We start from the raw sequence: 14,221 nt of genomic DNA, 5'->3' as shown, positions 1-14,221 counted from the left end.
CCAACACTGGACGGGAGGAGGTGGCGCCTTCCACCATTTGCATGCCCCCTGCAAGTGCTGGAAGGAGCACCGCAGGCCAGTTCCTGATAGTCAAATTGAAGATGTCACTGTTGAAGTACACCAGGATGAGGATATGGGTGTTGCTGGCGCTGAGGAGGAAATTGACAAGGAGGATTCTGATGGTGAGGTGGTTTGTTTAAGTCAGGCACCCGAGGAGACACTTGTTGTCCATGGGACGAATATGGCCATTGACATGCCTGGTCAAATTACAAAAAAAAATCACCTCTTCGGGGTGGAATTATTTTAACAGAAATGCGGACAAGTGTCAAGCCGTGTGTTGCCTTTGTCAAGCTGTAATAAGTAGGGGTAAGGACGTTAACCACCTAGGAACATCCTCCCTTATACGTCACCTGGAGCGCATTCATCAGAAGTCATTGACAAGTTCAAAAACTTTGGGTGACAGCGGATACTGTCCACTGACAACCAAATCCCTTCCTCTTGTAACCATGCTCCTGCAAACCACACTACCAACTCCCTCAGTGTCAATTTCCTCATTACACAGGAAAACCAATAGTCCTGCAGGCCATGTCACTGTCAAGTCTGACGAGTCCTCTCCTGCCTGGGATATCTCCGATGCATCCTTGAGTGTAACACCTACTGCTGCTGGCGCTGCTGTTGTTGCTGCTGGGAGTCGTTCGTCATCCCAGAGGGGAAGTCAGAAGACCACTTGTACTACTTCCAGTAAGCAATTGACTGTCCAACAGTCCTTTGCGAGGAAGATGAAATATCACAGCAGTCATCCTGCTGCAAAGCGGATAACTCAGGTTTTGGCAGCTGCATTGGTGTTAAACATGTGTCCGGTATCCACCGTTAATTCACAGGGAATTAGAGAATTGCTTGAGGTACTGTGTCCCCGGTACCAAATACCATCTAGGTTCCATTTCTCTAGGCAGGCGATACTGAGAATGTACACAGACGTCAGAAAAAGAGTCACCAGTGTCCTAAAAATGTAGTTGTACCCAATGTCCACTTAACCACGGACATGTGGACAAGTGGAGCAGGGCAGACTCAGGACTATATGACTGTGACAGCCCACTGGGTAGATGTATTGCCTCCCGCAGCAAGAACAGCAGCTGCGGCACCAGTAGCAGCATCTCGCAAACGCCAAATCGTTCCAAGGCAGGCTACGCTTTGTATCATCGCTTTTCAGAAGAGGCACACAGCTGACAACCTCTTACGGAAACTAAGGAACATCATCGCAGAATGGCTTACCCCAATTGGACACACCTGGGGATTTGTGACATCGGAAAACACCACCAATATTGTGCGTGCATTACATGTGGGCAAATTCCAGCATGTCCCATGTTTTGCACATACATTGAATTTGGTGGTGCAGAATTTTTAAAAAAACGATAGGGGCGTGCAAGAGATGCTGTCGTGGCCCGAAGAATTGCGGGCCACTTTTGGCATTCAGCCACCGCATGCCGAAGACTGGAGCACCAGCAAACACTCCTGAACCTGCCCCGCCATCAGCTGAAGCAAGAGGTGGTAACGAGGTGGAATTCAACCCTCTATATGCTTCAGAGGATGGAGGAGCAGCAAAAGGCCATTCAAGCCTATACATCTACCTACGATATAGGCAAAGGAGGGGGAATGCACCTGACTCAAGCGCAGTGGAGAATGATTTCAACGTTGTGCAAGGTTCTGCAACCCTTTGAACTTGCCACACGTGAAGTCAGTTCAGGCACTGCCAGCCTGAGTCAGGTCATTCCCCTCATCGGGCTTTTGCAGAAGAAGCTGGAGAGATTGAAGGAGGAGCTAAAACGGAGCGATTCCGCTAGGCATGTGCGACTTGTGGATGGAGCCCTTAATTCGCTTAACCAGGATTCACGGGTGGTCAATCTGTTGAAATCAGAGCACTACATTTTGGCCATCGTGCTCGATCCTAGGTTTAAAGCCTACGTTGTATATCTCTTTCCGACAGACACAAGTCTGCAGATGTTCAAAGACCTGCTGGTGAGACACTTGTCAAGTCAAGCGGAACGTGACCCGTCAACAGCTCCTCTTTCACATTCTCCTGCAACTGGGGCTGCGAGAAAAAGGCTTAGAAATCCGAGCCCACCCACTGGCGGTGATGCAGGGCAGTCTGGAGCGAGTGCTGACATCTGGTCCAGACTGAAGGACCTGCCAACGATTACTGACATGTCGTCTACTGTCACTGCATATGATTCTGTCACCATTGAAAGAATGGTGGAGGATTATATGAGTGACCGCATCCAAGTAGGCACGTCAGACAGTCCATACGTATACTGGCAGGAAAAAGAGGCAATTTGGAGGCCCTTGCAGAAACTGGCTTTATTTTACATAAGTTGCCCCCCCCCCCCCCCCTCCAGTGTGTACTCCGAAAGAGTGTTTAGTGCAGCCGGTCACCTTGTCAGCAATCGGCATACGAGGTTACTTCCAGAAAATGTGGAGAAGATGATGTTCATTAAAATGAATTATAATCAATTCCTCCGTGGAGACATTCACCAGCAATTGCCTCCAGAAAGTACACAGGGACCTGAGATGGTGGATTCCAGTGGGGACGAATTAATAATCTGTGAGATGGGGGATGTACATTGTGAAAGGGGTGAGGAATCGGACGATGAGGAGGAGGAGGTGGACCTCTTGCCTCTGTAGAGCCAGTTTGTGCAAGGAGAGATTGATTGCTTCTTTTTTGTTGGGGGCCCAAACCAACCAGTCATTTCAGCCACAGTCGTGTGGCAGACCCTGTCGCTAAAATGATGGGTTTGTTAAAGTGTGCATATCCTGTTTATACAACATAAGGGTGGGTGGGAGGGCCCAAGGACAAGTCCATCTTGCACCTCTTTTTTCTTTAATTTATATTTGCATCATGTGATGTTTGAGGCCAATTTTTTTAAGTGCCATCCTGTCTGACACTGCAGTGCCACTTCTAGATGGGCCAGGTGTTTGTGCCGGCCACTTGGGTCGCTTAGCTTAGTCATCCAGCGACCTTGGTGCAAATTTTAGGACTAAAAATAATATTGTGAGGTGTGAGGTGTTCAGAATAGACTGGAAATGAGTGGAAATCATGGTTATTGAGGTTAATAATACTATGGGATCAAAATCACCCCAAAATTCTATGATTTAAGCTGTTTTTGAGTGTTTTTTGAAAAAAACACCCGAATCCAAAACACACCCGAATCCGACAAAAAAATTTCAGGGAGGTTTTGCCAAAACGCGTCCGAATCCAAAACACGGCTGCGGAACCGAATCCAAAACCAAAACATGGGGATGAATGAGTTAATGGAGGTAATTACATTGAGTGCTGATGCTATGATAAATCTAAAGGAGTCAATTATTTTTAAATAATGGTCACTATATTGATGAGGGAATGAAATTGCATGGAGTTTGTGGGGCATTCATTTGCTGCACTCTGCAGCAGGTGTGGGGCTGTGATGACAAGTTACTCAGTAAATTTCATCATTGAGCCCCCTGACCACCCACATCGCTGGGGAAGTAGGTGAATCCAGTGGGCTACTCTACTCTATTGGGGAGTCTGGGAGAGTTCCCCATAATTTGGTAGTCTCCCAAACATACCAGTAGAGTAGGCTGTAATTGCTGATTGGTTTCATTTAATGATTGCTTTATGCAAACATAAGAGGTAGCTATGTATGTTTGCTGAGGTTTTTGTATTTTAAAAAAAAATCCCTTTAATGACTAAATAAAAGAACATTAACCTAACCACAATATACTTATTATAGCTGTAAATTTACTAAGCTCAGTGTTTTTCCAAATTTGCAAATCACAGAAATTTATCAAAGACAAAACACTGGCGTATTGGCTCAAATAGACGTTCAAAACATGTTCAATCTCAGACAAACACGGGTGAGACGGGATTCTTAGTAAATTTACCCCTAAGTGTTTGTGTGATATACAGAGTAACAGCAGCAGAGTTTAGGAAAGAGCTGAAAAGTACAATCTCAGATATACTAAGTTCAATATGTTGTACATTTGTAACATGAAGCGGGAGCTGACTGTCATCTCTCCAGTAGGTTTTCCAAAAAATTGATATTCCCTCTGAAAATAGCTCTTTTGGGGAACTGCTACTGTATATGGCGACCACTGTAAAAAAAAAAATATCTTTCTAATAAAAAAAATCCTTTCGTTTCTGCTTCTTCCCAGGAGAGTGTGACCATCAGTCTGCATCTGACAGTTACACAGCATCTCAGCTGGCAGTTATAGCAGAGGGGGCGGGGCTATGCATTCAGATGTCATATCACCGCGGTTGCCATAGTAATGATTGTAAACAAACGATAAATTATGAATAACTGCTAGAAGTTACCCTCCACCCGACACCCCAAAAACAAAAATGAACAACTCTATGTGGGAAATGTAATAGAGTGTGTATTTATAAAACCGCACTTTGTTTTGAAGGCCTTGCTATTGGGCACTTACCCCCTGCAGCCAGGGCCGGATTAACAATGGGGCTGATGGAGCTGCAGCTCCAGGCCCACTGTCCAAATAGGCCCACAGCTTCTGCTGCTTGTTGTGCTGCAGTACAAAGAGGAAAACATTCCTTCTACTACAGCCTGTCAGTAGCCGTCCGAGCCCACGCCGCCGGCTGTCCGAGCCCCCGACCCCTCCCGCCCGCATCACCCCCACCAGGCCGGTGGATCATGCCCCTCTGTCATCATAGATAGTTTACCTACAATGCTACAATGGTGGCACAGTGGAAGGCTTTCCAAGCCCTCCTTGAGCCACATATACGTGCAGTAACTCGGCAACTCCTCCCTGCCGCATGATGTTACAGCGGGTGACATCAACAATGTGCCGCCCTGTCACTCCCACGCCCAGCAGGCTAGCATCCCAGCAGCCGGCTGTGGCATACAAAAGACTCCACTGCAAAGCCCTGCGCCAAGCCAGTAACAGATGCAACACTGACAGTCAGCAGCTCCATGAAGGCGGCCCGGCAGCAGCAGTGTGTCTGATCCTCCGAGTCCTGACTGACGTGAGGTCACAGACCTGCTGCCTGGCTGTAATATGGTGTGCAGAGCAGCCTGAGGCACGGTTTAATAAAGATATATATATATATATATATATATGTTATATATGAGTCCACATTCTGTATAATATATAGCTATATGCATATATAATTATGTATAAACATATATATATATATATATATATATATAGAACAAATGAAGAATAGCGCCTGGACCAATCCTAAGTATGACACTCTAATAAATTGTTATGGAATTAATTAGAGATATTTGTAATACACCCCATAAATCAATGGGTGGCAGCTCATGCCCAGTACAGGGGAAATAGATAAAAAATAGAGTGCAATAGAGCGCCTGATAGTGTTTATATGTTAAAATATTATTGTACAGCCAGTTCACCCTGTGAGGTGTGTAAAGTGCAATTTTAAAAAAAAAGAACAACTTAGCTCCTTGGAGGCAGCTTCGATCAGATGACGCTTTAGAACATGTAAGTTAAAAAACAAAAGAAGAACATAGTGTGTATTGTTTTTACAGAGTTAAAAATGCACATAAAACTCTGAAAGTAGGAACCTTGCTGGTCCCAATAGCCATACAGAAGTTTGTCAGAATACAAATAAAAAACACAATTTATTATAACAATCCTGACGCAAAGGCAGGTAGCAAACGTACAAGATAAAAACAATTAGGTAGCTTATCTATCCATGATTGGAAATGTCGTATAAACAGCAATTTCTTAGCCAGAGATTCAATTTAAAATCCTGTAGCAAATGCAGGTATCATACGTACGAGATAAAAACATTAAAACGGCTTATCTGTCCAATGTTAGAAGTATCAGGTGAGCAGCAAATCCCAATCCCAACGCGTTTCGTCCTATAGCAGAGGACTTCTTCAAGGATTTTTTTCAAAAAAATTGCACTTTACAGTTTACACACCTCACAGGGTGAACTGGCTGTACAATAATATTTTAACATATAAACACTATCAGGCGCTCTATTGCACTCTATTTTTTTTATATATATATATATATATATATATATATATACTTTCATGTGTATATTATGAATATATTTATACTCAGCATATATAGAAATATGTGTGTGTGTGATTTTATATATATATATATATATATATATATAGTTTCCAAATGATGCGGCACTCGTGATACAGGCAACAATACAAAATCAGCAAATCAACGTTTCAGTTTATTCAACTGTTTTCAAGATATAATAAAATCCAATACATCACTCACCTATATACCCGTCACCATCACCATGTGTCACAAACAGCTGGAGCTGTTTCTCAAACCGCCCGCTGAAGATGACGTCATGACGCATCCAGCGCCTCCTGACGACGTCATCCGTCGCACACCACGTGACCAACACCGCATCTGTTGCCAAGCAACCAATATTACAAATACGGATCACCATGCCACTTCCTGTATCATGTAAACATACTTAAACAGCGCTGATCATTATATATAGACTAAATAAGACTTAATACAAGATTTCCAAATGTTATCCCACAGAAATGCATAGCGAAATTCAATAAACAATTGGTTGCTTGGCAACAGATGCGGTGTTGGTCACGTGGTGTGCGACGGATGACGTCGTCAGGAGGCGCTGGATGCGTCATGACGTCATCTTCAGCGGGCGGTTTGAGAAACAGCTCCAGCTGTTTGTGACACATGGTGATGGTGACGGGTATATAGGTGAGTGATGTTTTGGATTTTATTATATCTTGAAAACAGTTGAATAAACTGAAACGTTGATTTGCTGATTTTGTATTGTTGCCTGTATCACGAGTGCCGCATCATTTGGAAACTACGTAGCTGCAAGGCTTATGCTGGCACCGGATCAAGTTACCCTGTGGATATGTGAGTGCCGGACTTTTACTAGTGTTGTGTTCTGGGATTAAGTTTGCCTTCCGTGCTGAGGGACCTTGATCTCTGTCAGGGCACCTGACCCCCTCCTCTCTTCTGATGAGTGGTATTCTGTGACCATTATACCTTTACCATCAAAGATTTTTTCAAGACGGACTATGTACTTTAATATACATTTTTAATATTTTTTTACTGGGGTTATTTAAGCACTTATTGCACCTTTCTGAATTGACTGCACCTTTTTATGCCACATGCACTTTACTGCATAATGTTGCACAGCTTCCATTAAACACATACTTTTTTGGATTTGGAATACTCTGTTATTATGGCGGAATTACCTGAGGAGAATTCTGATCTGCTGTTAGATCCTGTAAATTACCCTGTGGGAGATGCTTTCTCTTATTCTGAGACTGAGGCTGATGATATTGTATATAAGGAGATATTGGATGATGAAATAGAATCTGGGTCCACTGAAGTTATTTTTCGAGATTGGCTGCGCCTCAAGAAAAAAAAGAGGTCGACTTTAAATTGCATGGCATCTCACTAAGTGATTACTACAAGTCCAAAAAAATCCCTCGTGGATTTCGTGTACATAATTGTCCTACAATTGTACGATTAGATCCTCTGTTCTGTAAGAAGTGGATTGCCATACTTAATAAATGTTCTTACGACTTGATCTTGTTGGTAATTGAGCAGACCAAAAAAGAACTGTCTAATCTATCAGAAAAAATTACCAATTTTGAAAAGATCGCATTACCCACTTTATAGGCGGATGTTGAAACTAACTGGACTGAGAAATTATCAGTGCAATTGAGTGCTTATAAAAAAAGACCTTATTAAATTCAAGAAGGAGAAATTACGTAAAGTTGAACTAGATTATGAGAAACACCAGGTATATCGCTGGATTTCAGGGGGTCAGACTGAATATGGGCGACGCAAGCCTTTTTTTAGACGTAATTATCCCAGAACACAAATGGACACTGATTCCTCATTGGAAAATTCTAGTGAAGGGGAACGTCCTAGATATATAAATAGACGAAAACCATCTGGCCCTTTAGCCGTGACTACCCGGAACAGGGGACATATTATACACGACGGCACACTAGAAGAGGGAGGCAGAACCAGAGGGGCAAGAAGTGGAAGACCCCCCCTCCCACGGAGGAAATAATTTACAACTTGTCATCTTACAAATTATCTTCTAGTGAAATCAGTGTTCTGCAGAAAGGTCTTTCATTTATTCCTTCTAATTCTCATGATGAATTCCGATGGCAAATCGAGAAATATAAGCTCAATCGCTTACTGAGACTGAAGGAATATTTTCATAAAAATCAGCAGCCTTCTAGTATGAACACCACTTCCATACCACCTCAGCTAACTCAGTTTTGTGAAAAGTCCAGTTTTGACCCTGTTTCCAATAACGCCTCAATAAAAACTTTTATTCGGACACTAGACCATCAGGTCAAAAGAGATGCACAAAGTGATAAAGAACTGTGTCCATACCCTAATTTGACCTCACTAGAGAGACATGCACTTAGCACTTTGTCTAATAATGCTTCTTTGATCATTCGCCCCGCCGATAAGGGCGGAGCAATTGTTTTACAGGATTCAATTGATTATGCTAATGAAATCTACCGTCAATTATCTGATACAACTGTGTATAAGGTATTAAAGGGTGATCCGACGATTCCCTTTAGGAAACAACTGATTGAGGTTCTTACCCATGCTATGGATATTTCATTGATCGAGGAAAGGATGCTGTCAATATTGGTACCATCACACCCTATTACTCCAATTCTATATACGCTCCCTAAAATACACAAAGGGATAACCCCCCCTCCTGGGAGACCAATTATCTCTGCTCGGGGTTCTCTGTTCCAGCCAACATCTGTATGGCTTGATTCTATTTTACAACCTCTGGTTCAGAGACATAAACACTTTTTGTTGGATAGCACTATGTTGCTTAATAAACTTATGGCTCTACACGATTTACCTGATGAATTATGGTTAATTACTGCCGACATATCAAGTTTATATACGGTCATTCCCCATAATGAAGGTATTCGTGCTGTGGGTGAGCTTTTGAAGGGTGATGGTGCCATGAGACAGGACCATATTGAAATTATATTGTTAGCATTGGACCTGATACTTAAAAGCAATTATTTTATGTTTGACAATAAGTATTATTTACAGCTGACTGGCTGCACTATGGGGTCTTCTGTGGCCCCGGCGTATGCCAATACATTTATGTTTATGGTTGAAGATTTGTTATTTTTCAGTGACTCTGAGATTTCTTCCCATATATATTTCTATACGCGTTTTATTGATGATTTACTGATTTTTTGGAATGGGCCACAGGAGTTGTTTATTAAGTTAATGGAAGGGCACAATCTCTCCCCTAGTCCAGTAAAGTTTACATGGACAATGAGCCAAGATACTATTGATTTTCTAGATGTACGGATTCTAAAGGAGAATAATGTGTTAACAACCACATTGTTCACCAAACCAACAGATAGAAATTCATTACTTGAATATAACAGTTGCCATCCGCGGAGCTTGAAGATGGGGTTACCTTATTCACAAATGCTCCGTGTGCATAGACTCAATAGTGATCCTGAGAGGACCATTATTCAACTAGATGTCATGATTGAGAAGTTTGTGTCAAGAGGTTATCATAGGCAACTGTTGTTGGATACCAAGAGACGGGTATTAGCTATCAATAGAGCTGATTTACTTAAACGCAAAATAAAAGATAAAGATAATAAACATCGGATCCCTTGGGTATCCCAATTTACTACCATGTCATCCAATATACAGAAGAGTTCCAAAAAACTCTGGCCTTTAATTAAAACGGATCCTGAGATTGGTTTAACCAACTCCCAGTTGATGCCATGTTATTCAAGGGGGAGGAACCTACGGGACATCTTAGTGAAAACCAATTTTGTTACACCCAGTGAGAAGAGTCAATTTCTGTCTGTTAGAAAACCTGGATGCTTTCGGTGTGGATGTGTAACATGTGGGTTTATGATTTCTGGTGATACCTTTAATCATCCACAGACAGGCAAGCCCATTAAAATAAAACATCATTTGACTTGCAATAGCTGCTTTGTAATTTATCAATTGACATGCCCTTGTGCATTATCTTATGTTGGAAAAACACAAACTAAATTTAAAGAAAGGATGGCGAATCATCGCCATGCTATTAGAACTGCATTGATTAAAGGTACTAGCGAACAACCTGTAGCAAGACATTTTGCTGAGAAAAATCATCCGCTAACTACCTTAAGATATAGAATGATTGATTTTATTCCTCCGAACAGCCGTGGTGGAGATCGAAACAAAAAGCTATTACAAAGGGAAGCCTATTGGATCTCTAAACTTGATGTATTGGCCCCAAAAGGGCTAAATGAATCCGTCTCTTTTACCTGTTTTCTTTAACTTGCTAAATTAACTCAGAGGTCATTAATGTGTGCATACATATAGGGGTTCAAAATATTAAAATATACAGATATTTCACTCCCTATTAATTATTATTATATATCTTTAGCCAGTGCCGGATTAGATTTATAGATATTGATCATTGTTTATTGAATTTCGCTATGCATTTCTGTGGGATAACATTTGGAAATCTTGTATTAAGTCTTATTTAGTCTATATATATATATAATGATCAGCGCTGTTTAAGTATGTTTACATGATACAGGAAGTGGCATGGTGATCCGTATTTGTAATATTGGTTGCTTGGCAACAGATGCGGTGTTGGTCACGTGGTGTGCGACGGATGACGTCGTCAGGAGGCGCTGGATGCGTCATGATGTCATCTTCAGCGGGCGGTTTGAGAAACAGCTCCAGCTGTTTGTGACACATGGTGATGGTGACGGGTATATAGGTGAGTGATGTATTGGATTTTAATATATCTTGAAAACAGTTGAATAAACTGAAACGTTGATTTGCTGATTTTGTATTGTTGCCTGTATCACGAGTGCCGCATCATTTGGAAACTACGTAGCTGCAAGGCTTATGCTGGCACCGGATCAAGTTACCCTGTGGATATGTGAATGCTGGACTTTTACTAGTGTTATATATATATATATATATATATATATATATATATATAATATATATATATATTAGAGATGAGCGGGTTCGGTTCATCGAGATCCGTACCCCCCCCCCCCCCGAACTTCATGTGGTTTACACGGGTCCGAGGCAGCCTTGGTTCTTCCCGCCTAAAACGCAAAACCCGAACGGGGGAAAACGTCATTATCCCGCTGTCAGATTCTCGCGAGATTCGGATTCCATATAAAGAGCCGCGCATCGCTGCAATTTTCACTTGTGCATTGTCGATTGAGCGGAGAGGACGTGGCTACGTTCTCTGCCTGAAAAGCTCAATATCTGTGCTCAGTGTGCTGCATTGTGATGACCACTAGTATATAGTAGTACAGTACAGTAGGCCATTGCTGTATCTTGCAGCTCCGTGTTAGACTCAGTTCTATTCTCTTGATCAGTGCTCAATATCTGCTGCATTGTTGTGACCAGTATATAGTAGTACAGTGCTGCATTGTGGTGACCACCAGTATATAGTAGTACAGTACAGTAGGCCATAGCTGTATCTTGCAGCTCCGTGTCAGACTCAGTTCTAGTATCCTGATCAGTGCTCAATATATGCTGCATTGTTGTGACCAGTATATAGTAGTACAGTACTGCATTGTGATGACCACCAGTATATAGTAGTACAGTACAGTAGGCCATTGCTGTATCTTGCTGCTCTGTGTCACTTCTAGTATCCTGATCAGTGCTCAATATCTGTGCTGCAATGTGGTGACCACCAGTATATAGTAGTACAGTGCTGCATTGTGGTGACCACCAGTATATAGTAGTACAGTACAGTAGGCCATTGCTGTATCTTGCAGCTCCGTGTCAGACTCAGTTCTAGTATCCTGATCAGTGCTCAATATATGCTGCATTGTTGTGACCAGTATATAGTAGTACAGTACTGCATTGTGGGGACCACCAGTATATAGTAGTACAGTACAGTAGGCCATTGCTGTATCTTGCTGCTCTGTGTCACTTCTAGTATCCTGATCAGTGCTCAATATCTGTGCTGCATTGTGGTGACCACCAGTATATAGTAGTACAGTGCTGCATTGTGGTGACCACCAGTATATAGTAGTACAGTACAGTAGGCCATTGCTGTATCTTGCAGCTCCGTGTCAGACTCAGTTCTAGTATCCTGATCAGTGCTCAATATCTGCTGCATTGTTGTGACCAGTATATAGTAGTACAGTGCTGCATTGTGGTGACCACCAGTATATAGTGGTACAGTACAGTAGGCCATTGCTGTATCTTGCAGCTCCGTGTCAGACTCAGTTCTAGTATCCTGATCAGTGCTCAATATATGCTGCTTTGTTGTGACCAGTATATAGAACAGTACTGCATTGTGGTGACCACCAGTATATAGTAGTACAGTACAGTAGGCCATTGCTGTATCTTGCTGCTCTGTGTCACTTCTAGTATCCTGATCAGTGCTTAATATCTGTGCTGCATTGTGGTGACCACCAGTATATAGTAGTACAGTGCTGCATTGTGGTGACCACCAGTATATAGTAGTACAGTAGGCCATTGCTGCATCTTGCAGCTCCATGTCAGACTCAGTTCTAGTATCCTGATCAGTGCTCAATATCTGCTGCATTGTTGTGACCAGTATATAGTAGTACAGTGCTGCATTGTGGTGACTACCAGTATATAGTAGTACAGTACAGTAGGCCATTGCTATATCTTGCTGCTCTGTGTCACTTCTAGTATCCTGATCAGTGCTCAATATCTGTGCTGCATTGTGGTGACCACCAGTATATAGTTGTACAGTTCTGCATTGTGGTGACCACCAGTATATAGTAGTACAGTACAGTAGGCCATTGCTGTATCTTGCAGCTCCATGTCAGACACAGTTCTAGTATCCTGATCAGTGCTCAATATCTGCTGCATTGTTGTGACCAGTATATAGTAGTACAGTGCTGCATTGTGGTGACCACCAGTAAATAGTAGTACAGTACAGTAGGCCATTGCTGTATCTTGCAGCTCCATGTCAGACTCAGTTCTAGTATCCTGATCAGTGCTCAATAACTGCTGCATTGTTGTGACCAGTATATAGTAATACAGTTCTGCATTGTTGTGACCACCAGTATATAGCAGTGGGTTTGGGGTTTTGGAATCTGCACTGGTCCGGATTGTAAGTGACTGTCAAACAATTTTTATATCATGAAGGACATGAATAATGACCAACATAAAGCTACCGACTTGGCCATCTTGGCTTTTGCGGTAGAACTGAGTTGTTGGTGCTTCCGGACGTTAGTTCAGAGCAAACTACTGTGAGGGTTTTTTTTTGCGAAGAAGCAAAAAGAAAAGGACTGTTTTGTTGTCTCTCTTGGGCACTCTTTTGTATAAATCAATGTGTTGGTATGTAATAGTATGGAATACACTGTAAGTGTGGAATTAAAACGTAACTTTTATTTTATTTAACAGACGAAAAAATTGTTGTTAATATCAACAACAATTAGCTTTAATAAAATTATTAAATAACAATATAGAGGTATGTTACTCACTTATTGTGAGGTAGGTGGCAGGTTGTTTGTCTGCACACCCACTGTATTGTAAGTGAGTATTGATATTTGACATTCATCAAAGCGAAAATATGAAATCTCTTGTTTTCTCTATCAACTTATGACTTGTTATATATAAATATAATCATAAGAGAGAAACAAGAGACCCGGCTTTTCCAACTCTGGACTCCTTCTCAGTGAGTAAGCATAGGCACGTGATCCAATATTGGAGGTATTGGTTGCTGATTCCTCCTGGGTGTATCAACTGAAGGTATGTTCCTTGATACTACAGTACCCGGTATTCCCAGAGGGTCTCCCTTTCTGGTACTAACCAGGCCCAACGCTGCTTGGCTTCCAAGATCAGACGAGATCGGGCATGTCCAGCATGGTATGACTGTAGCTACTTAGGCAAACCTCCAGCAGTGTAAAGGAGTACCCAAATAAGGAGTATTCAGAACCAAATGGAAATTTTGCAAGTGTTAGCCGAGTGAAACTAGACCTGATGGTTCACAATTGAAATGTGGACAGAAATGATATGGCACTTCTGCTGTCCACTAGGGAGCCCCTGTTGCCATGACTGGTATTGCAGAGGACAACCCTTTAATTGTGGGTGAGAAAGTGCTTAGAAGAGAAAGTGAGCAAGAGTGAAGAAATACAGAAAAAAATCCAGAGAAAATTCAGAAAAAATTGCAAAAGGAATGCAATTAAAGAAAAAGAAAGATTTTTTTGAACATGAAATTGCA

At 42.0% G+C, this 14,221-nt stretch overlaps 1 pseudogene; it reads right to left on the bottom strand.

Moving 5' to 3' along the window:
- Positions 1–13,761: 13,761 nt before the first annotated feature.
- Positions 13,762–13,880, bottom strand: LOC134947317 (5S ribosomal RNA; annotated as a pseudogene).
- Between the last annotated feature and the right edge of the window lie 341 nt (positions 13,881–14,221).

The sequence above is a fragment of the Pseudophryne corroboree genome, chromosome 7, assembly GCF_028390025.1.
Source record: "Pseudophryne corroboree isolate aPseCor3 chromosome 7, aPseCor3.hap2, whole genome shotgun sequence".
NCBI lineage: Eukaryota > Metazoa > Chordata > Amphibia > Anura > Myobatrachidae > Pseudophryne > Pseudophryne corroboree.
Note: the sequence above shows the minus strand (reverse complement) of the source record. Positions and strands in the feature narration are given on the sequence as shown.